Consider the following 18,403-nt stretch of genomic DNA (forward strand, 5'->3'; position numbering starts at 1 on the left):
CTTATTTAAATGGACTTTCTTTATTATATTTTATTTTAATCATATCTATTCCACTACTGATGGAGTGTGTTGTTCATTGAACGATGGATGACGATGAGTTGGGTTTTCAGTGATGGTTGATGATGATGATATCACACATTTTTAGGTCTGTGTGCCTTTTTTTATTATTATTGTTTCAATCATTGCTGAGTATATTTATTATTGATTGTGTTACATGTTTTTGTACCAAGTTTTATGGAGGTCCAATTAACGATGAATGATCATTAGCTGGACACAACTCGCCCACTTGGGTGTGACTGACTCAGTGTCGCCATCTCCTTGTGTTGGAGCCTCCTCTGTAGTTAGGTCAAATCGGCAGCAGAATATTATAGTTTGATATCCCATCGAAACGGTTCACTTTTCCTTTTTTTTCTCTTCATTTGGGTTGAATTTGCACGAGTCAGAGAAAGTGAAATGGATTCAGTAACTTTTCCACTGACATCACACATCATGTCTCATGTCCCTGTTAATCATTCAGCAACTGTTCTAAACACTCCTATGCTGTCCCTGTTAAACACGCAGTAACTATTCCACAGTCCTATCCCTGTTAAACACAACCATGTTCACAGCATCTTGGATCACATGACCACATAAGGTGGCAGGGACATGTCTCCATTACGACATGTTGCCACTCCGACATTGACTTCTTATTGTCGGAGTGGCGACACTTCCATAGGGGTTATGTTAAGGGTTAGGGTTAGAGTTAGGGTTAGAGTTAGGGTTAGTGTCGGAAAGGAGACATGTCTGAAAGGAGACATGTCTGAAAGGAGACATGTCGGAATGGAGACACGTAACCTAAGGTGGCAGCCTACATTACAAACCATTGTAAACAATAGGCCGATGGTCCTGCCATCATATTAACTATTTGTTGTTAGATAGTTCCTGATTAATATGCAAAAATCACGATACAGTAAGTTAATATGATGGCAGAGTCTGCACAGATACTGTAGCAAGTCTTTGTACAGAGTAACATTGCAACCTAACTACCATGGATATTGTGGATGTACCCTTCTATTTAATCATTTTGGGGATGTTGATGTTGTCATCTGCCCATTTGTCGATTTGGTCAAAAGAAATTGGTTGAACAGAACTCATATTTCGGGACCATCGCTCCATTGTTTACAATGGTTTGTAATGCAGGCTGCCACCCCATGTGGTCATGTGATCCAAGATGGCCGCGGTGTGAATAAGGTCAATGGAAGAGGAACAACATGAGAGAGCTGACCATACCTTGAAACAGAGAACCGTTCCTTACTAAAAGATGGTCTCCTTATTGAACTGATGATGGACACACTTTGTTCTGGTAAAACTAAGACCAAAGATGTTTGTCGACTACCTTTTTCCACTGACGAAAACGAAATAAAAAATAAGCTATGGAGATCCAGTAGAACTAGAAGACAAGTCATTGTATGTTTGGTTGCGCTCGCATGTTGCTCTCTGAAAATAGCAGATGCAACCAAGTGTGAAAACAGCCATTACGACGCCATCAAGTCCCGCCAATTCTTTATTTTTTATTTTTTTATGACAGCTCATATACATATACTAATAATACAGGTGGTCAAACACAAACAGCTGTACATGTACCATACACCGTGAGATTGTAATCTTGTTCTGGGTGTGGCTTATTTATTAATAATATTTCAGGTAGTTGGAACAAACGCCAACCCTTAGAGAGCAGATGCAGTGATTCCCACCAAACCAAACTGCAAGGTGCTGTTCCTGATGTCTGAGAAGAACTTTTATTTTATTTCTTATTATTTTTTACACCCGGTCAGCAAGACGATGCCAAGAGAAAAGAGGATGCATCTCTAGTTCTGGAGTATTTGATTTTATTTATCACGTGGAATCATTTGGTTGGTGTGTAATCTGTGGTGGCACAAATGAATCACTGATGTGTGAGTGGTGTCTTTATTTTTTGCACACCCATGTTCATTTGTTTGAGCGCTGTTGGATACTGTCTGAGAAGTTGTAGAGGACTCTGAGTGTGTCTGTTATTGCTTTAACCCATTTAGGCCTAGAATTATCCTAGACTGCTTTAACTGTTGAAAAATAGCAGATATACAAGCTCACAGCGCGGCACCGAGTGCCGCGCTGCGAGCTTGTAGATCTGCTATTTTTGAAAAAGTCGTGAAAATTTGTGCAAATCTTTGAATATATGTATTTTTAGAGCGAACGTTTGTAACTCAAATTTTGCTTCTGGGTGGTCCTTGGAACTGCATATTTTGAGATATGATTTTTTTTTTTTTACAGGGGTCCTTCACATGAAAAGGTTTGAGAGCCACTGACATAATAGTCTCTCAAGAACAGACTAACTGAGCTCCAGTTAAGTGAAAAGGACCTTTTCTTTGACGATGGCTGGCCAGATTGCTGACATAGAAACATAGGGTTTTTCAAAAAACCTTTGAAGGATTCTAAAGACACTCATAGAATCGGGTAAAAATTCAAATTTTCACGATTTTTCAAAAATAGCAGATCTACAAGCTCGCAGCGCGGCACTCGGTGCCGCGCTGTGAGCTTGTGTATCTGCTATTTTTCAACAGTTAAAGCATAAAATAATGATACACAATAATGTGTACCCGTTCGGGGCTCTGCTGTCATTTTGTACTCAAACCTTTCTTTTTTATATACAGTGTATATACAGTATATATACTGCAACAATCCATACACCAAGGCAATGACCATTAAAAGTTCAGAAATGTTAATTGCACTTTCTCAGATTATACTTGATACAAATCAGTCCATAAGAAAAAGGAGGCAGTGTTTGATGTGTGCTCAATGCTGTAAATGAAAGTGTCAGTGCAAAGTTTACTCTCAATAAAATAAATAAAACAATAAAAAAAAAAAAAAGGAATTGAAAAGTGTAGCGTAAGCTTGGAGTGGTTATTTAACTGTCTCCTCAGAGACGCTGTTGTTTACTATAAGACCGCCTTAATGCTCCCAAAATAATTGATTAACAGAGTGGTAAAAATATGTTTAATCCTCTAAGGCCGTTGTCAGGTATACTCAAGATATATTCTATTGAGTATATGAGTATAAGCTCTCACATGGAGTTGGATACAATGATTATTGCGACCGTAGGTCGCAGTTTACTGTCAGAACCGGCACAGCTTGTCCTTATGTATGTGTAACGCCTGACACTGTGGTTCCCCTGACACATCACTGTGACATCACAGTGATGTCAGATACTCAGAGCAGGGATCTCCATATATGGGCATAAACAGGTGGCATCACAGTGGTGTCACTGGTTCAGACAGGGATGTATCACACCATGTATCATACATGATGTATGGGCATAAAAGGGATTGTATGTTGTGATGTCATGGGAACCACTTTATGCCCATATATGGAGATCCCTGATATTAATATTAAGATATGGGCTTAATATTAATATTAAGCCCATATCTAACAGGACTTCATATCCATATATGGGGGAACTGGCTCGATATACATCACTGGCCAGACGGCCAAGACATGGCGTGACCTTGCCCTTTAGGGCGAGGTCGCTTGTCACCCTGAGGTGTCTTACTTGTACACGAGAGCAAAAAAGCATGAAGATAACCAGTGGGGTTTGATGATGACACATTTGTGCTTGTTGGAGGATCTGACCATGGAACAAGAGGCAAGTCCAGACCTGCTCCTCCTACAGCAGGTCACCCGAGACTGACGTGATAGAAAGCACGCAGACTGAGAGCGACGTCACCACAGCTGATGTCACAGACAGAACGGTCCATACAAGGAGATACTGTATGTACACTCCATATAAGGGCCTGGTGAGGTCAGAGGTACGACACCACACCCCATAACTCCATATAGGACCTGGTGAGGTCAGAGGTACGACACCAAACCCCTTGGGTGGGATTTATAGAGGGATGGGAATGAGCAGAGTTTTATGGTTCCATGTGTTCCCTCTCACAGTTACAGACTTCAGGAGTATCTCTGTCCGCTCATTTTGTATGTTATGCAAACATGGGGATGACCCCAAGCCTGGCCATTAGACGTATTTTAGACATCCTTAAATAGCGCCAAAAATGCTTGGTGGATAAACCATTACTTTATTTACTTTACTAGCCTTGGATCAAGACTATCATGTATTTTATTGAGTCTGACTTTGGCTTGGCTTTATAAATTGGCTTTATGAATAATTAATCGGTCCTTGCCCTGGGGCTGTGCACACAGCACAGTATATGAGGGATTGAATGTAGGAGTCTCAGAAGTAATGCTGGAGAACCCAGACGTATCAGTGATGTCAGTCATCTCCAAATTTGGGCACTGTTTTAGCATGCAGCTGTTACCATGGCGGCGGTATCGGGAGTATGTCGTTATTGCGACGTAGCATTTTGTTCGACGTCCCATTAGTTTGATGCTGGTAAATGCTAACCTGGTGAATGAAACTATGCCAAACCTTAGCCCCAGTAAAACTATGCCTAAACCTAACCCTAACCCTTAGTCAAACTAATGACACATCGAAAATCGAGCCTTTCCCGGCGGTATCACTGATCGTATCACAGTTATCTCCAGATTAGGTTTATGCCCATATATGGTGTTCTGTGTGCAGGTTTCACCGTAATAGTTAGATAATTCATAAAGCACGAGTCAGACTCAATACTTATTGACGCCATGTTCAGAGTTCTGAGTCACCAGAGCAGGAGAACCACGAGGGCCTGCCTCAGCAGCCAGCGGCGCTATGAGCACCATAAGAGCGTCGTCGCCATCCGCCGCGAGGACATCAACCCGTGGAAGAGGAGGGCGCCGCTGGCGCCGCGCCACATCCAGGAGCTGACCCAAGCCGGGCACAAGGTGCTGGTGCAGCCGTCCAACCGGAGGGCCATTCACCAGAAGTATTACGAGAAGGCAGGCGCCGCCATTCAAGAGGACATCTCGAGGCGTCGCTGATCATCGGCGTGAAAAGACCGCCAGAGGAAAAGGTCTACCCCAGGAAAACGTACGTTTTCTTCTCCCACACCATCAAGGCGCAGGAAGCAAACATGGGACTCCTGGATGACATTCTGAGAAAGGAAGTGCGTCTGATCGACTACGAGAAGATGGTCGACGCTAACGGGTTCCGCCTGGTGGCGTTTGGACAGTGGGTCGGCGTTGCAGGAATGATCAACGCCCTGCACGGTTTAGGACTGCGCTTCCTCGCTCTCGGCCACCACACCCCTTTTATGCACATCGGCATGGCTCATAACTACAGGAACGTCTACCAGGCCATCCAAGCGGTGAGGGATTGCGGCTACGAGATCTCCACGGGACTCATGCCCAAATCCATCGGCCCCGTCACGTTCTGTTTCACCGGCACAGGGAACGTCTCCAAAGGCGCTCAGGACATCTTCAACGAGCTCCCGGTGGAATACGTCGAACCTCACGAGTTGAAAGACGTCCCTGAAACCGGAGACACAACCAAAGTGTACGCCACGGTCCTGAGTCGCCATCACCACCTCGTGAGGAAGAGCGACGGCATCTACGACCCGCTGGAGTACGAGCACCACCCGGAGCGCTACACCTCCAACTTCAGGACAACGGTGGCACCGTACACCACGTGCCTCGTCAACGGGATCTACTGGGACCCTCAGACGCCGCGACTCCTCCGCCGCCTGGACGCACAAAAGCTGATCCGGAGGTCCCCCGCGTGGGACGACGGCGGCTGCCCCGGGCTGCCGCACCGACTGCTGGCCATCTGTGACATCTCGGCGGACATTGGGGGCTCCATCGAGTTCATGACCGAGTGCACCACCATAGACAGACCTTTCTGCATGTACGACGCCGACCAGCACATCGATCACGACAGCGTGGAAGGCAACGGGATCCTCATGTGTTCCATTGACAACTTGCCTGCACAGCTTCCCGTCGAGGCCACCGAGTACTACGGAGATCGCCTGTTGCCGTACGTATGGGAGATGCTGCCCTCCGACGCCACCAGGCCCCTGGAGGAAGAGGGTTTCTCTCCCCACGTCAGAGACGCCGTCATCGCTTCGAACGGAAGGCTCACGCCCAAGTTTGAATACATCGAGAAGCTCCGGGAAAGACGGGAACAAGCTCAGATCATGAAGCAAAGCGGAATGAAGCGCGTCCTCCTCCTAGGTTCGGGATATGTGTCCGGTCCCGTCATCGAATACCTGACCCGGGACGAAGGAACCCAGGTCACCATCGCGTCGGTGCAGCTGAACCAGGCGGAGGAGCTGGCGGCTGCCTACCCAAACACCATCCCTGTGATGCTGGACGTCACCAGCCAGGAGGGACACCTCACTTCCCTGATCAAGAACCACGACCTGGTCGTCAGCCTGCTGCCGTACGCCTTCCATCCGCAGATAGCCAGGCACTGCATCGAGGCCAAGGTGGACATGGTGACCGCCAGCTACCTGAGCCCCGAAATTAAGGCGCTGGAGCGCAGCGCCGAGGAGGCGGGCATCACCGTGGTGAACGAGATGGGCCTGGACCATCGATCACATGCTGGCCATGGAGTGCATCGACCGGGCCAAGGCCGACGGCTGCACCGTGGAGTCCTACAGCTCCTTCTGCGGCGGTCTTCCCGCCCCCGAGTGTTCCGACAACCCGCTGCGCTACAAGTTCAGCTGGAGTCCGTACGGCGCGCTCCTGAACACCGTCGGCCCCGCCGTCTTCCTCAGGGACGGCGAGGTGGTGAGCGTCCCTGCAGGGGGCGCTCTCATGGACTCCTCGGTGGCCATGGACTTCCTCCCCGGCTTCAACCTGGAGGGTTACCCCAACCGGGACAGCACCAAGTACGCAGAGCCCTACGGCATCCAGTCGGCGCACACTCTGGTCCGAGGGACCCTCCGCTTTAAGGGCTACACCAGTGCCATCGGTGGGTTCATCCAACTGGGCCTGATCAACACGGACCCCAGCCCCGCGCTGGGACACACCTCAGCCCCCGTCACCTGGAAAGACCTGCTGTGTAGGCAGATGGGCCTGTCCGCGGCCACCTCCGCCCGGGCCTTTGAGGAAGCCGTGTACGAACGCGTGGGAAGGGACGATTTCAAGATGGACGCCCTGAGATGGTTTGGGATGTTGGGAGATGACGCGGTGCCGCGCGCAGAGAGCGTCCTTGCGGCTCTGGCCAGACACCTGGACAGGCTCTCCTTCGACGCCGGCGAGAGAGACATGGTCGTAATGCGGAACGACGTGGGCCTCCGTCACCCGACCGGCGAGCTGGAGACCAAACACATCAGCCTGGTGGTCTACGGAGACCCCGATGGGTTCTCTGCCATGGCCAAGACCGTGGGGTACCCAGCGGCCATTGCTGCGCGCATGGTGCTCCACGGGGAGATCGCCACCAAGGGTCTGGTGGTTCCCATGACGAAGGACATTTATGGACCAGCTCTGAAGAGGCTGAAGGAGGAGGGCCTCCACATCGTCTCCAAGAGCACCCTGCAGGAGTAGACACCCCAAAACAACAAGGGATGCACCCATACAGTATAATAGGATATTTAAGCTTTGGACGGCTACGGCATATGACAAGGGTAACCGGAAATGATCAGCGCTCGATAGATCAACCTGCCGCCTAATATATCAGCCACGTATCGGTATCAGCCAAACTTTTCAGGTCGAGACCCGAAAGAGAGATTAGACGTTTGCCCGGGACCCATACTAGTGAAATTAGCAGATCTACAAGCTCACAACACAGATCTGTTTTCACTACTTCTTGATAAGTGTGGTTTCCCTGCAGGGCAACACATTTCTTGGCGTTTTTTACTCATCATCATCTGGTGTAATCTTTTCTCTAAGGGTTTTCCCATTGAAGTACTTACTACTTTCTCAACCTTTTTTCCGACACCGTTGTGTGCTTGTAGATCGGCTGTTTTCACTTGTTTAAATCATTTTCAAAATGATAAATACAATACTGGCTTTCAAGCAGTTTCAAGAGGCACACTAAACCCTTCTCAGGGGCACACCAAAGGTCCCCATGCAGGCACAGTGGTTGAGAAACACTGAATTAGAGAGTGAGATCATAATATCAATATTATACTGTTGTTCCACAAACTGATGGAGATATACTGTTTTTCCACTTTCCATAAGTATTATGTGTCTTATAATTACTAATAAAATATATGAGTTAAGTAAAAAATCAAACCTCGGTTCGAAGTGAAGCGGTGAACTTTTATTCTATGTGTTCTAGAGTTATGAACTCTGTGATCTATACATTCTTTATATTCTGAATGAATTAATGATTTTATCTGGAGGGCCGAATTGTCATGTGAAGCTTGACCAATCCTCAAAGTATCCAATCATCAGACCGGGACGGACACTACACACATACGTACGGACGTACGGACGTACGGACGTACGGACGGACGGACGGACGGACGGACGGACGGACTGGACATGAAACACACATGGATATGGACATGAAACACACGTTTTGTTTTTGAAAAACCTGTTCATTCTGGACTGAAATGACCATATATGGGCCTGGGACACACAAAGCCACTCATTGGAAGCGGCTTTCACCGCTTAAAAAAATCTAATTCAACAAAATGAGGGGGGAGTGCATTAAGAATGTAACAGATTAAAAACTTTTAAAATATGGACTTTTTCGTCTCAGGTACTTCATTATTAATGAACACAAGGTTTCTCTATGACCTCATCATGCACACAGGGTCCCAATTTGTGATACATTCTGACAATATTGTCATTTTCCCCCCCGTGTGGGAAATCAGACCAAAGGCCTTTAAGTCAAAACATTATTATTTTTTGCGTCTAATTTGCCTAAGTCAGTTTGACATTTCTTCTTACCTGAAGACCTTAAAAATAAGGATTTCTGAATATAAGTCACCACTTAGACAACTCTATGTATGCTTCTGTATCCATCAGTAACAGTTTGACCACTTTACAGTTGGTAGTAAGCTTTGTATCGAGTGACCTGTGACCTGCTCTAACCCAGGCTACTGTGTTCTTGTCAGTACACAGATGGTGGTAGATACAGTAGTCTACTAATGGTACGTTATGTACCATGTACATATAGAGCATCGCAGCGGAAGTGGTTTACTGGTGCCGCTTAAAATCTCCCTTTCATTTTCCCCATAGACTTTTACAAAAATATTTATAACAATTATGTTAAGCCTCGATCCAAGCCATCCAGGATTGCAGCGAATCATGAACATGAGACATTTGTTTCCAACCTAGTTATAGACGGGTTTCTGGTCCACGTAACACTGATAAAACTAGATGCGTGCGCAGGGTCCGTACCAAAATTAGCCAATGAAACCAGCGCTCCCCAAAACAACAGGTTTGGGGATTGGACGGAATTGATTACATGATACAGTCAGCTGTGCATTTAGTCTCAATGTTTGTAAACAAGAAACCTGTCTATTATACATGACCAATGAGCTGTGAGGATCCAACCTAGTTATTATACATGACCAATGAGATCCAACCTAGTTATTATACATGACCAATGAGCTGTGGCCATGTTGTCATGACAACACTATGCATATCAATACGCAGGAACAACGACAGACTGTCAACGATCAATTTATTAAACAATTATTACTTCTACACATGATCATACAATAACATGTGAACAATGAGAACAGCATCACATTAATATTCAATGAAAGCACAATAATGGAATGAGTGAGGAAATAATGATCTGATAATGAATCAATGAACAAACAATGATTGATTTGAGTGATTGACAAAATATATTGACAATGACATCAACAAATAAAAACTATACTAAAATGACAAGTGGAGAAGAGATCCAGTAGAACTAAAAGACAAGTAATTTTATATTTGGTTGCACTCGGATGTAGCTCTCTCTGAGAATAGCCGATCTACAAGTTCACAACGCGTCACAGACATGCTGTGAGCTTGTAGATCAACATTTCTTTGGCACAGAGCTACAGTAAGTATAAATCAGGCATTAAGATGCCATCACAGCCCTCCAAGAATTTTCATTTTCATTTTAGTCGACTAAATAAACGGTTGATCTGGTCAACTAAAATGCTATGACACACAAAAACAAATAATAATAAGAAAAACAGTATGATTAAAATATGACACAATAATTTGCTATCAAAATGAACACGGCTCACAATGTGTCACTTTGTGATGTAGATCTTAGCTATTAGATGGCTTGTAGATCTGTCATTTTCACCCAAGAGATCTGGTGTAGAGGTGGGGGAAAAGCAGGGGACCAACTACAGAACCCTGGGGAACCCCAGTCAATAAAGTATATGGGGTTCAAGTGGTTCAGTACAAAGGTTTATATACAAGAAACAATATTGATACTGTGACAATTACATGATCAAATATACAGTTTATATCTGTCTATTATATACAAATGTAAAAAATAAAATACAAATAAGATATGAGTTTATATCAACATAAGAGACACTGATATTTACATCATCATCATTGATGGGCAGTATTTATGATACATATTTATAAATGTGTGGAGTGGAGGTTTGTGCACTTCTATCTGATCTAATCTAAGATCTAAAGCTCCCTGTGGTGATGACTCATTTTATACCATAGAGTTTGACATTAATATGGATTTGACCAGGGACCCCCATTTGAACATATTTGTACCAGGGACCCCCATCTGAACATATTTGTACCAGGGACCCCCATCTGAACATATTTGTACCAGGGACCCCCAAACAACATTTGTATATTTAAAAGAAAGTTTAACCTTTTTTGAGCTTAGATCTGCTGTTTTTAAATAGCCAACATTCAAATGATTGTGATGCTGTGTTAACTACTTTTCCTGGGGACCCCCTGGTACGCAGTCCACGACCCTTGTGGGGTCCCCAGACGCATGGAGGTCACCGAACACTACTCTGGCACGAAACGACCAAACGACGCGCTGTGAGCTTGTAGATCTGTAATTTTTAATAGCCAGCCAACAGACCCCACCCACCTCAAAACGATAATCTTAAAGTGGTTAAAATTTGTTTTTACTGGGGCCCTCCTGGTAAGCAGTCCATGACCCTTGAGGGGTCCCCAGACACATGGAGGTCACCGATCACCACTCTAGCACGAAAAGACCAAATGACGTGCTGTGAGCTTGTAGATCTGCTATTTTTTTTAAACCATGAACATTTGTGCAAACCTTTGAATGTATATTTTTAAAAGCAGACTTTGCTTCTGGGGGTCCCTGGAACAACATATTTTGAGATGGGGGGGGGGGTCAGCGACCAATTACATGTAATTTTGGGGGTCCTTGACATGAAAAAGGTTTGAGGACCACTGATTTAGAAGAATCTGGTAAAAAAAAGTAGTGTTCACGATTTTTCAAAAATAGCAGATCTACAAGCTCGGGGACTCGGCACTCAGTGCCGCGCTGTGAACTTGTAGATCTGCTATTTTAGGGAAAATGTTTGTGTTTCTTTTATATAATTTGTAACATTTTTAACGACACAAATCTTGTCTCATGGGGGTCAGGGGTCAAAGGTCAAACACATGGGGGTGTTGTCATGACAACGTCAGAGAAACACTGAATCTACAGGAGCTGTAATGTGTGATGTCACTGTGCTGCTGATCACATCATCATGATGATGTCACTGTGATGTCACCGTGAGTCACTCATGCCCAAATATGGAGTCCATGACATGGTAACCATGACAACCTGCACTCACTCAAACATGTTGAGTAACCATGGCGACCTGATGTCACCCTCACATAGAGACTCTATCTCTGCTCACACAGACACACTGAGGAGGGGTCAGAGTATAACCTGAACCCAGCATAGAGAGGTTCAGTGAATGTGGTTTGGACGGTGTACAGGTGTGTGAGTGAGTCAGATGACACTGTGTAGAAGGACAGAGTACCAGCAGGACAGTCCACAAACACTGCTACTCTGTTGGAGCCCCCCCTAGAGGCCCTGACAGGGAGGTCAGTCTGCTTATTATTGTGACTGACACAGTAACTGTCACCACTGTGACCATTACAGTCCAGACTCCAGGACATGTTATTGTGTCCAAGGCTACAGTCATTACCACCTCCTTTCCTGCTGATCCCTCTATAAGTCACTGCTATCTGAACCTCTCCACTGCACTCTACCTCCCAGTAACAGCGTCCAGTCAGACCCTCTGTACACAGAACCTGAGACCATCCATCAAACCTGTCTGGATGTTCAGGATATGATTGCTCCTGTCCCAACACACGTGTCACCTTCCTGTTGTTCTCAGACACAGAGAGGTATCTGTATGCTGTGTTTGTGTCCAGAGTGAGACGATGGAAATCTGATGAGAAAACAACACAGTAAACATTAAATACATCATTCACTGACTGACACACAACACACACAACACACACACACACACACACACACACACACACACACACACACACACACACACACACACACACACACACACTTGAAATAAGACATGGAACCACTTTATTAATTATTTTATGCTTTAACTATTGAAAAATAGCAGATCTACAAGCTCACAGCGCGGCACCGAGTGCCGCGCTGCAAGCTTGTAGGTCTGCTATTTCTTATTTTTATGTATTTTTTCCTTTGAATCATTTTTTTTAAAAGCGAACATTTGTTACTGGAACAAGATATTTTGAGATGGGGGTCCGCGGCCAAACGTGTGTCATTTTGGGGGTCCTTGACATGAAAAAGTTTGAGAAGCACTGATTTGGAAGATATTTATAGAATGGGGTGAAAATATTCACACCTTTTCAGGATTTTCTAAAAAGAGCAGATCTACAAACTCGCAGCATGCCCTGAGGTTGTACGTCTGCTATTTTGACCCCTGTGGGTGAAGCGGACGGATGGGGGTCCTCGCACCCTAGTGTGACACCCAGTGTCCAAATGATGTGCTTGTAGATCTGCTATTTTTAAATAGCCAATACAGAGCAATATGGATAAAGTGCATACAATGTGGCGTGAACTAGTTTACTGGGGACCCCCTGGTAAGCCCCCAAGGACCCCTGTGGGGTCCCCAAACAGGTGGAAGTCGCCACCCACTAGTCTGGCACCAAACGACCAAATGACAACCTATGAGCTTGTAGATCTGCTATTTTTAGAATAGCCAATAGAGAACAAAATGCTCAAAGTATAAAATGTGGCACAAAGTAGTTTACTGGGGACCCTCTGGTGCACAATCCGTGACCCCTGGGGGTCCGCGGACCAGGGGGGGATCCCCGCCAACTACTCTGGCACCAAATGACCAAATGATGATGACCAATCATTAATGACCAATTAATGATGCCCTATGGGCTTGTAGATCTGTATTTTTGAATAGCCAACAGAGAAAATGCTTAAAGTATAAAATGTGGAACAAACTAGTTTACTGGGGACTCCCTGGTGCACGCGGACCAGTGGGGTATCCCCGCCAACTACTCTGGCACCAAAGGACCAAATATTACCCTATGAGCTTGTAGATCTGTATTTTTGAATAGCCAATACAGAGCAATATGGATAAAGTACATAAAATGTGGCGTGAACTAGTTTACTGGGGACCCCCTGGTAAGCCCCCAAGGACCCCTATGGGGTCCCCGGACGGGTGGAAGTTTCCGCCCACTATTCTTGCACCCAGTGACCAAATGACGTGCTATGAACTTGTAGATCTGCTATTTTCAGAATAGCCAATAGAAAACAAAATGCTCAAAGCATAAAATGTGGCACAAACTAGTTTACTGGGGACCCCCTGGTGCACAATCCGTGACCCCTGGGGGTCCGCGGACCAGGGGGGGATCCCCGCCAACTACTCTGGCACCAAATGACCAAATGATGATGACCAATCATTAATGACCAATTAATGATGCCCTTTGGGCTTGTAGATCTGTATTTTTGAATAGCCAACAGAGAAAATGCTTAAAGTATAAAATGTGGAACAAACTAGTTTACTGGGGACTCCCTGGTGCACGCGGACCAGTGGGGTATCCCCGCCAACTACTCTGGCACCAAAGGACCAAATATTACCCTATGAGCTTGTAGATCTGTATTTTTGAATAGCCAATACAGAGCAATATGGATAAAGTACATAAAATGTGGCGTGAACTAGTTTACTGGGGACCCCCTGGTAAGCCCCCAAGGACCCCTATGGGGTCCCCGGACGGGTGGAAGTTTCCGCCCACTAGTCTGGCACCCAGTGACCAAATGATGCGCTATGAACTTGTAGATCTGTATTTTTGAATAGCCAATAGATAGCAATATGGTTAAAGTGCATAAAATGTGGCGTGAACTAGTTTACAGTTTACAGTTTAGGCATTTAGCAGACGCTTTTAATCCAAAGCGACTTACAATAAGCAGATAAAAAACATCACAATAATAAACAAGATAATATGTCAGTACATCAACAGCAATATAACAAATGCAAATGGATATCTATCTAGAAAAAAAACACAATATAATCAAAGTTCTAAAAACCTAAAAAATAAATGCTAACTAGCTTCATGTATGTTCATTGATTTTTCTGTAGTGCTAAGGGTTTAGGTGGAGTCTGAAAAGGTGAGTCTTCAGTCCACGGCGAAAGCTAGCGAGTGAGTCCGTTGTTCTAAGTGCGACAGGGAGTTTATTCCACAACTTGGGGGCCAGGAGGGCAAACTGTCTCGGACGAGTGGATTTTTGCCCTGGAGTTTTTAGCGAGGGTTCTGTCAGCATCCCTGTGTTGGCTGATCTAAGTGAACGGGTGTGGTTGTAGGGGTTGATCAGGTTTTGGAGGTATGGAGGAGCCATACCTTGAAGGTCAGCATCAGTGTTTTGTATTCAGTGCGGGCCGTTTTGTATTCAGTTTACTGGGGACCCCCTGGTAAGCCCCCAAGGACCCCTGTGGGGTCCCCGGACGGGTGGAGGTCACCCCCTCTAGTCTGGCACGCTATGAGCTTGTAGATCTGCTATTTTCAGAATAGCCAATAGAGAACAGGGGACCCCCTGGTGCACAATCTGTGACCCCTGGGGGTCCGCGGACCAGGGGGGGATCCCCGCCAACTACTCTGGCACCAAATGACCAAATGACGCCCTAGGAGTTTGTAGATCTGTATTTTTGAATAGCGAACAGAGAGCAATATGCATTAATACATAAAATGTTGCGTGAACTAGTTTACTGGGGACCACCTGGTAAGCCCCCAAGGACCCCTGTGGGGTCCCCGGACGGGTGGAGGTCGCCGCCCACTACTCTGGCACCCAGTGACCAAATAACGTGCTGTGAGCTTGTAGATCTGCTATTTTTTTTAAAGCATGAACATTTGTGCAAACCTTTGAATGGTGTATTTTTCAAAGCCAACTTTGCTTCCGGGGGTCCCTGCAACAACACATTTTGAGACGGGGTCCGCGACCAAATCCATGTAATTTTGGGGGTCCGTGACATGAAAAGGTTCGAGGACCACTAATTTAGAAGAACGGTTTGGAATGGAATCGGGTCAAAAATATTCAAAGACCTGCACAAATATTCATGATTTTTCAAAAATAGCAGATCTACAAGCTTGCAGCACGGCACCGCAAGCTTGTTAATGTGCTATTTTTCACACATGCACGCACGCACTCTCTCACACACTCTCACACACACTCTCACTCATATTAGTAACCTTTCTTTTAGTGTTGATTTTGTTGACTAAAACTTGTCTAAAAGACTGGGCTTTTAGATCAGCGTTTCAACCCTGTTTTCCCTTAATTTTAGATCAAGCCGAAGATAAGCATCTTTGTACTGCTTAAATGCTGGATGCAAAATATTATTTGTGGGTTGTTGAAGGCTAAATGAGGCTAAATATGACGAAAATTTTACAGACGGATTACCACACACTTGCATCCTGTTATGTAGAGACACACATGGGGGAAATTTGGTTGAAATGGAAAACAACAAATGCAGAAGCAACTTGGGCACACTTATGGGGAAGTGAATCCAGACAAAGTCTGGCAGAGGTGTATATACAGTATACTGTCCCCTTCAGAAGGAACATTGGGCTCTCTACCCCAGAGAGAGGTCGCACGCCAAAAGACCTCTTGCACCAATCTGACAGAGAGAGAGCCCCCAGGATTAACAATTTTAATTCTGTAAAAGAAAGTATGGAATGGAAATGATCAACCGGTTGGTGCATCTCTAACCTTTGAAAGGGTAATAAGAATTTATTCTGCTTTCTTACTATGATGATTATTATCATTATAGTGTAAAAATGGAAACGATTATTTAGACTAAATTGGGAACATTGAAATGTACTTTGAATGCTTTTGCCCTTTTCTATTTCTGTAAAAGCTTTTATTTCTTTAATACATTTACCTGCAAAATATATCATTCAAAATCTGATTTTTATAAGCATCATTATGAAATGTATAACCATAGAGATCTGCTTAAATAGGGTGTGTTGAACCTATAATCTATGTGTGGCCTAACTTGTTGGGATATTGATTCGAAGGTTTAGTTAATATTCAAAAACACCTCCTTGGATCTAATTATCCTAGATTCAAAATAACTACTCTGTCTGATAATACAAGCAACAGTCAGATCCAGCAGCGAGCTGCAGTTAATCTCAGGTTACAGAGGAGGACCAATGGGTCATAGGCAAGGTTTCTGATGTTGAAATTAGGACGGACTGAGAGATAGATGTAGTTAGATTTCAGAGCGAGTCGTTGCAAATATACGCTTAAAGATGTCTATTGTTATTTAGACTCTAAAACCTATTGAAATGGATAGCGTAATGCCATCCTGTATGGGATTGCGTGGATTAATAACAAACTATGACTAAATGTTCGTCGACTCGCTTTTTTTTCACTGACGAAAACTAAATAAAATCTAAACTCTGACTAAAACTAAAACTAAATATATTGACAATTTAGTCAACAAATAAAAACTAGACTAAAATGTTAGGGAGGGACTAGTGGAGAAGAGCTGCAGTAGAAATAAAATAAATGTTGCTGAAAATGGCAGATCTACAAGCTCACAACGCGTCACGCTGTGGTACGTTGTGAGCTTGTAGATCTGCTATTTTCAGCATGCAGCCAAGTTTAAAATCATCCATTATGATACCATCAAGGTCCATCAAAATACATTTTAGTCGACTAAATCAACTGAAGATTTAGTAAAAATAAATCATATGATATTTAATCGACTAAAACTAGACCAAAACTAAAACATTTCAGATGACAAAAAAATTACTAAAACTAAATGGAGTTTTATTCAAACCACTATGACTAAAACTAAATTAAAAGTTGCTGTCAAAATCAACACTACTTTCTTCCCTGCAGTTACGACGGCTTAAACAAACACACACACACACACACACACACACACACACACACACACACACACACACACACACACACACACACACACACACACACACACACACGATCAGTCGATCTTTTTTTTATATTGCAGATCAACAAGCTCACAACCTGTTTGTTTGTTTTCACTTTTCAAACATACTTTACAAATTCAGAGCCCGTCAGGATGTTACACATTTTGAGGTTGTAAATCTGCGACTTTTGTCTAATTTTCAAATATAGATGATCTAAAAGCTCAAAATGCATGGTGAGCTTTAGATCGGTTGTTTTAGGAAATATAGCCAATCTACAAGCCATCTGGTCCAAATAATGGAATCTCTGCAATCCTGGATTCCAGCATCAACATGTCAACTCAGTCAAATGTGAGCATTCTTTAATAGAAAACATGTTTTATTGGCCTGTTATTTGGTGGTGTGTTTAAACTTAGGCCCTGTCCATACCTAAAAAATCCCCGGGCGTTTCTGACTTCGTTTTGAAACCTCTACGCCTCCACACGGGCCCGTGTAGAAAAATATGTGTGTCCACACGGTATTATCAAAACACTATAAATCCCTGTCTGCGCGTCACCGAAGCGGGTGGCCGGCTGGCCGCGTCCCCCTGCTCTCATGCAATCATTGCAGCAGCTATCTATCTATAGGCTATGCATTGTCCAAGTTTCACAATCTTCACACTTTAACATGCACAATTGCTATTTAAATATTAATTTAATATAAATTCGCGAACTATTTCTAGAGCAGGGGAGAGGAATCGTCGAGAGTGTGGTGCGCCCTCTCTCTCTCTCAGCATTAAAAGTAGGGTCTCAAACCAAGGTTCTGTGACCATCCTCTGGCAAGGATGTTTTGATGATTGATTTGACCTCTATGGACCCTTTATAAAAGATTTGGCTCCCAGGTCCCTCGCAAAAATCCCAGGCTTTTTTGCTAGAAGCCGCTAGAGTTGGTGTCCCATTAACTTTACATTACAGGGAAAAAAAGCTAAAAATGTATCTGCTTTAAGTAACATATGAGGGGTCAAACTAGGGGGTTTTCATGATTCTAAATCCATTGCAAACATTTGTTTTGCATAAAAAACATTCATTGGGCTAAAACGGCCCAAACAGAAGTGTGAAAAGTGATGACTCATCACTTTTCATCACTAAACCATAGTCTTGTGGTCCGTTTTTCAGCCCAA

The 18,403-nt window shown here is 44.3% G+C and overlaps 2 pseudogenes across 2 annotated transcripts in view; one reads left to right on the plus strand and one right to left on the minus strand.

The window, feature by feature from the left end:
• The first annotated feature begins 4,656 nt into the window (after window positions 1-4,656).
• LOC308292765 (alpha-aminoadipic semialdehyde synthase, mitochondrial-like) lies at window positions 4,657-7,437 on the plus strand (annotated as a pseudogene). The gene has a single exon. The product of its transcript is annotated as an alpha-aminoadipic semialdehyde synthase, mitochondrial-like (transcript).
• A 2,075-nt stretch (window positions 7,438-9,512) lies between these two features.
• LOC308292770 (NACHT, LRR and PYD domains-containing protein 3-like) overlaps window positions 9,513-18,403 on the minus strand; it is a 28,620-nt pseudogene continuing 19,729 nt past the window's right edge. Inside the window, exon 12 of the transcript XR_013963356.1 lies at window positions 9,513-12,242. The product of XR_013963356.1 is annotated as an NACHT, LRR and PYD domains-containing protein 3-like (transcript). The remainder of the gene's footprint in view (window positions 12,243-18,403) is intronic.

The sequence above is a fragment of the Nannobrachium achirus genome (genome assembly GCF_963921795.1).
Source record: "Nannobrachium achirus genome assembly, chromosome: 10".
Taxonomy (NCBI): domain Eukaryota; kingdom Metazoa; phylum Chordata; class Actinopteri; order Myctophiformes; family Myctophidae; genus Nannobrachium; species Nannobrachium achirus.